This window comes from Sinocyclocheilus rhinocerous, unplaced genomic scaffold, assembly GCF_001515625.1.
Source record: "Sinocyclocheilus rhinocerous isolate Xijiao unplaced genomic scaffold, SAMN03320098_v1.1 scaffold1159, whole genome shotgun sequence".
NCBI classification, from domain to species: Eukaryota; Metazoa; Chordata; class Actinopteri; order Cypriniformes; family Cyprinidae; genus Sinocyclocheilus; species Sinocyclocheilus rhinocerous.
Genome location: NW_015634336.1, coordinates 328336 through 335283, shown reverse-complemented (window position 1 = coordinate 335283; position 6948 = coordinate 328336). Strand labels below are relative to the sequence as shown.

The window sequence follows — 6948 nt, the reverse complement described above, 5'->3', positions numbered from 1 at the left end:
TCTTGAGACGGACACTATCCAAGACTCCTCAAAACTCTCCTCTTGAGTTTGATTTTCCGGCAGTTTTTATCTTCAATGTCGATCTGCTGTGGACTTTCCTATATTCAGAAGAACCACAGGAAAAGCTACAACACACTACTAAAGAACTCATCAAGAACTTCCGTGTCTACCGCATTCTAAGATCTAATCTAAATATTTATTATTAATTATAACCAGTTATAATTAGTTATAAATATTTCCCTTTTGAGCTCATTTGCTACAAAGCACATATTTTTAAAGTTATTTATAACTTTTCTATTTCTTTTTCTTCTTTTTTTTACTTATTTATTTAGGTAACAGTATGCAAAAAAAGCGTTGAAGACTACACAGGAAAAAAAATCTCTGACATTTTCTATGCACTGTGAAACATTTCCTGATGAGAGCCAGAAAAGGTCCCACAAATAATTCACAGGGAAGGTTCCTTTTTTGTCAGTGTGATTTAAATAATTAAGAGCCGAATTATGAAGTTTGTCTAAAACAACCTGTTTTGTTTAGGAATGTCTTTTGGCTCTGACTGGAGTATTGAGAAGATACTTTGTTGCTAGAGATGGAAAAATGGGCCCTTTTTATGCAGTTTTTTAGAGGTTCACAACTTTTAACTGTAATGTTTTTCTTTCAGTGTCAATTTTCGCGTTCCTCTACATTCAATCTGACCAAGTCTTTAATCTCTGTGGTGGAAACAGTTTCCTTCATTCCAGCTCGTTGCTTATTGCTGAGGGGAAGGTTTGTGTCTGGGTTACACAGGTGAAGCCAACGCTGTCAAGACACACAAAAACAGTTTGGTAGTACTGAAGTGGTTTATATAGACTGAATTGGTTAGTTGTGTAGATTTGCTTTGGTTAAGTAGTTGGTTAAACATTCACATCCCTGTTTTGATGAGATCTAAGTGGCTGAGAAGAGACACTTTCATCCTCACCTGTTTCAGGCTTCCTTTCCCAGCTAACAGTCGGCCCATCGCCCATCCAGGCACCAGCAGAATGGAGGACAGGGCCAGTAACCAGCCTAGTGCATACGCCCAGTCCGGGTACACGTACCAACGGTTGAAAGTCAGGGGCTCATACTCCACCACAGAACAGACAAAAGACACCTGAGAATAAAGAGAAAGAGAAAGAGAAGTTGAAGGAACATGAAGAGAGAGTAAGAACTAATCTTAAGTGGTTGTGGTAAAGAAATGCCTCAGGCAGGAATGTAAAACCAAAAAATATCCATTAAAATACTGATCGAAGCATCAGTGAAACTCAAACAGATGAAAGAAATGCAGAGACACTCACCATGGACACAAGAGGAGTCAGGTATTTCCAGCACAACATGAATATGTAGTTGGGTCGTGAGTTTGTTATGTCTTCAATGGCGTCAAACATTCTCTCGGCTCCTGTGGTTAGACAGCAAAATTACAAATCACTAGCTTTCCAATACTGCCATTGTACTCTGGCGGCTTTTTATGTTAAGGCCAATTTGGTAGCTTGTGTGCAACTGACCGAAGATCCAACCCATGGCCAGAGACTCAAACACAGACAGAAGCAGAAGACAGGCTCCACTGCAGGCATAGTTGTCAAATAACTGGAATACATACATCCCCCCCCCTGCATGTGCAAGCACAACATGAATATGTAGTTGGGTCGTGAGTTTGTTATGTCTTCAATGGCGTCAAACATTCTCTCGGCTCCTGTGGTTAGACAGCAAAATTACAAATCACTAGCTTTCCAATACTGCCATTGTACTCTGGCGGCTTTTTATGTTAAGGCCAATTTGGTAGCTTGTGTGCAACTGACCGAAGATCCAACCCATGGCCAGAGACTCAAACACAGACAGAAGCAGAAGACAGGCTCCACTGCAGGCATAGTTGTCAAATAACTGGAATACATACATCCCCCCCTGCATGTGCAAGACCCAAGCCCACAATTCAATTAAGCAGGACTGAGGAGAGGGAAAATACAGGTGTACCAAAAACACCTGTTTTATAGCATGCATCTGATCTGCCACAATTTCAAATAATTACCAAGAAATTTGTCATCTGCAGTTCCATATTCATATTTAAACCATATTCATAAAATCTTTCAGTTGAGTCCAAGTTGTTATCTTTAACAAAAGGCCTGCCCTTTATATGTTTTTGTAATTATTCATTTTGCTCATTGTACTCTCTCACACATAAACACTCTGTTCTCTGACCTCTGTAACCATGAAGAGTTGCCCCATGAAGCAAGCGAGACAGAAGAACAGGAGGAAAATTTCTCGCCGTCCCGCTCTGCGCAGCACCGCGGGGAACAGGTCCATCATCGATGTAACGACAGCTTCCACTGCAACAAACTTTATAGGGAAGAACAAAAAAAGCACGTGAGAACTGTGAACACAATAGAAGATTAAAAAATATATATCTTGGTTTGTGTTTTTCAGAAGAAAGAAATGCATACAGTTTTGGAATGACATGAGGGTGAATAAATGAAATGATAATTTTCATTAGTGGGTGAACTATCCCTCTAATGCAAACCTAACTCTGTGATTTGTTTGCATAAGAATTCTGCAAAATGTGCCTACAGTCAAGTCTAAATTAAAGATTTAGACTTAGATGTATTTTAAATCAAATACTTAAACATTTGTTGTAATTTCATATTTTTCAGTTCAAGGTAATACAGCTTATGTGTAAGTGACTTTAAGCTCACATGTGTATCTAGCCCCAGCAAAATAATCATGATGAAGAAACAAACAGCCCACAGCTGAGGGAAAGGCATCATGGCCACTGCCTGTGGATAAGCTATAAACGCTAGTCCTGGACCTGAAAGAGAGAGGTCTGATGCTAAGCACTGCTTTAGTACATTCTCTGATCATTTTTCACCTTGTTTATGTTGAAGTACCTGATTCTGCTACCTCCTCAATGGGAACTCCCTGTTCGTGGGCCATGAAGCCCAGCACTGAGAACACAGCAAAGCCAGTCACCAAACTGGTGCCACTGTTCAGAAGGCAAAGCCAAAAGCAGTCCCTGATAGACATTGATAAAACACATACACACACAATCAACTCGTTTACTGTCTGGCATCTGCTGGCTGAGCATCACAAGAAACAGTACACACATTTTTCAAGAACATCCCTCATAGTACACAACACAACAAATAGTTTGTTCTTTGTTTGTTCATTCTTAATAGTTGACTCATTCATTAGCCTATTCTTTGGTTCTCTAATTTTATTAAAAGCATCAATACTAACCTGTAGCAGTTGTTGTTGTATTTATTGTAACTGCTCAATACAGTGAGAGTACCAACAGACAAACTGTAGGAGAAAACAATCTGAGCTCCGGCCTCCATCCAAACCTACACACACACAGCACTCTAATTTCAATATAATAATAGTTTTTTTAAATTTATTTTTTTACTTTATTATATGTTACTAGTGACATCAAAAAACTAAAAAACAAACAAACAAACAAAAAACAACCTTTTTATTTTTGAAAATTAAAAATGTGTTAATGTGAAAAAAATTTATTAATGTAAAAAAGAGTTACCTACTGTGTTGGCGAAAGTTACTTTTAAAAGTAATGCATTACAATATTGTGTTACTCCATAAAATAACTATGTTAATAAAGTAATTAAAGTAATGCATTACTTATTTTTGTGTTACTTTTTGTCACCTGGGCTGGGCTTTGATAACAAAAATAAAATAAAAAAAGATATATTTTTGGCAACTGTAAAGGCCCTTTTACACCAAAAGTGAAATGAATAAGCATGTAAATTTAAAAGTAATGTGTTACTAGTTATTTGAGAAAGTAATCTGATTACATAACTTGCGTTACATGTGAAGTGAAAGTTGAAAGTGATGCGACATGTGGCGAAGTATGATAGCTATGATAACCCATACTCGGAATGTCTGCCCATCCAAGTGCACACACACAGCAGTGAGTAGTGAACACACACACACACACACACACCCGGAGCAGTGGCAGCCATTTTTTTGCTGCGGGGTCCAGGGAGCAGTTGGGGGTTCGGTGCTCAATTCCTTACTCAACGGCACCTCAGTCGTGGTATTGAAGATGGAAGAGAGCACTGTACATTCACTCCCCCCACGTACAATTCCTGCCGGTACTGGGAATCGAACCCGCGACCATTGGGTTACAAGTCTCTAACCATTATGCCCCTGTATGTAATGCGTTGCCCCAACACTGGTTACCTGTGAGTCAGCAAGAAGGGACGGTTCAGGGTACAGGTAAAACACAACCTCCTGCAGAGCTCCAGGAAGAGTCAACCCACGAAACAACAAGACCAGCAACATCACATAAGGAAATGTAGCTGTGAAATACACCACCTATAGGCACAATACAAGAAAGGGTTATATTAATTTGATATCAAGAAGCAAAACTATTTTTATTACAAATAAAGTTATTTTGTTTTCCTTCTGACACAGCTGAAACTTATTTGTTGACCTTCGGAAAATAACAGACAGAAATAAAGTCTCACACTTACACACCTTGCCTGTAGATTTGACTCCTTTCCAGATGCAGAAATAACATATGATCCACATCGCAACCACACACAGAAGAATCTCCCAGTTTATCTTACCGACCTCTTCAATACCCCCAGAGAGAGCCAGCACTCTTCGTCTGTATAATGACATGATAAATAGAGACAGAAAGGTAAGACTCGTTAGGTTGCATGTGCACACATTTATTTTCTATGCACATAAGAACACTTGTATATAGTTATTAGTAAAAATGATGATTTAATTTGTGTTTACTCCCAGAACTCAGTAGCTGCAGACGTTGAGTTGTACGTCGTCTACAACAGAGAACACCTTTTTATTACAGCATATTATCCAGATATATTGTGAGATTTGTTTTGATTTATATGAGGGTCACATTATCACCTGTGTTCCACATGTTATCACAGCTGGCCCATGGAAGTTGGGAACTGAAAGAGAAGATGAGGTAGAAGAGTGCCCAGGCCAGAATGATGATGTAATACATGCAGCAGTACACCTGAATGACCTGCCCTGCATAGCCGATACCTGACATACAGTAAAAGCATATGTTGACAAATGTTAAAGGTCCCTTTAGGAAGCGTTTTTGCTGGTTTATGATTCTCACCCTCAGCCAGTGGACAGAGACGACGCCAACATGTAATGCCTCCTTCCTGTGTGTACTGTCCCATTGCTGTCTCTAGCAGGAACAGAGGTACTCCACAAGTAGCCACAAACATGAGGTAGGGAACGCACCTGAGAACACACAAGTACAATAATATATTATTAAAATACCACTGACAGAATGCTAATACAGAGTGTGCTGTTAAATACTTTCAAAATAATTTGATTAAATATAGGTTGTGTATTTAGGCTGCCTCATACCTCCTCCGTACTTGTAGCAGAGGTAAGGAAACCTCCACACGTTACCAAGTCCAACCACATTTCCCGCCACAGCTAAAATAAACTCTGCTTTACTCCCCCAGTAGCCTCTCTCTTCTATCTGTCTTTCGATTGTCTTCATACCGTCACACCGTTTTCACCAGTTGTCTCTGTTCCTGCTCTCCACACGGCTGTAATTCTGCAGTGGTGGAGGATCAACTGAATTCTGACAAAGGCATAATTTGAGAAACAAATAAGCCAATGGGAGAGTCTGTCAGGTAAAATTTGTAATTTAAAGAAATTAATTAAAACCTACAGCCTCTAGCATGCATTCATTTAGTCAGCTGCTGCTGGTATACTGAGTTATACAAGTTTTAAGTTTTTACCATGTTGTAGCACCAGTCAACTGTGTAAATTAGCTGAGTGGAAAAATAATTTACATTTTAAAAAGAAAATAAAAATATATAGTTTTTCAAGGATGAGGGGAAGTCACAGTGTGTATTTATTTCTCTGAACTATGACCTAGGAAGTACCTAAGAAACTATTTATATTTACTAATACCAGTTATGTAACATTCTGAACATTATTATAAAAGCAAAAACATGTAAAGTCAAATCATTTTGATAATTAAAAAACAGGTCATATTTACTGATGTATAACAGAACATTTAACTAGATTTCTGATCAGATTATAGAAGGATGCCTTTGGTTGGTTGTTTTATTTATTTATTTAGAAGTTTGATTCGGTAATTGTGTCTTTGTATCACTTTGGGCAAATCATGATTAATATTTATAACGAGCAGCCTGAGCAACAAACTTTGGTACTCACGTGTGTTCCGGTCCTCTGTAGGTGATACCTTGATTTGTCACCGTTTTACTCAAGATAACTTCAGGAGCTAACAAATATGAGCATAAATTATGCATATGCATGCCATATGCAGGTTGGCATCAAGGTTTCCATACACCCCTGTATAATTTTAATTGGCAAAATAAAACAAAAACAAACAATACTGACAACATTGTAACTAAAATTTATCTCACGATGTCAACTATTGTTTATTGAACTGTTGTATAAAATAAATCACTTTTGCAATTGTGATGCCCCAATTGTTGGTTCATCACAATTGATGAAACTAATATTGGTTCTGCATGTGTAAATGTATTAAAGGGGTCATATGAAGTTGCTAAAAAGAACATTATGTTGTGTATTTGGTGTAATGCAATGTGTTTTTGCGGTTTAAAGAAAAAAAAAAAAAAAAACATTATTTTCCACATAATGTTCATTATTGTTGCTCATCTATGCCCCACCTTTCTGAAATGCGTCGATTTTTACAAAGCTCATCGTTCTGAAAAGCGTGGTGTACGATGATTGGCCAGCTATCCAGTGCATTGTGCCCATTGTAGGCTACTCTGCAGGTTCAGGAAACAGTCTTCAATAAAATGCGTCATACAGCGTCACACTGCGGGCTTGAGTGAGGAACGGCCAGCGGACTTGAGAACGGCACGCCCGGCGGATTCGACGAAAGAGCAGCCGGCGGGCTTGCGGCAACCATATGTGACGACCCCGGGCTGGACTCCGCTTCGT

General features: G+C 38.8%; 1 pseudogene; it reads right to left on the bottom strand.

Moving 5' to 3' along the window:
* Positions 1 to 643: 643 nt before the first annotated feature.
* On the bottom strand, positions 644 to 5506 carry LOC107745540 (sodium- and chloride-dependent GABA transporter 2-like; annotated as a pseudogene).
* Between the last annotated feature and the right edge of the window lie 1442 nt (positions 5507 to 6948).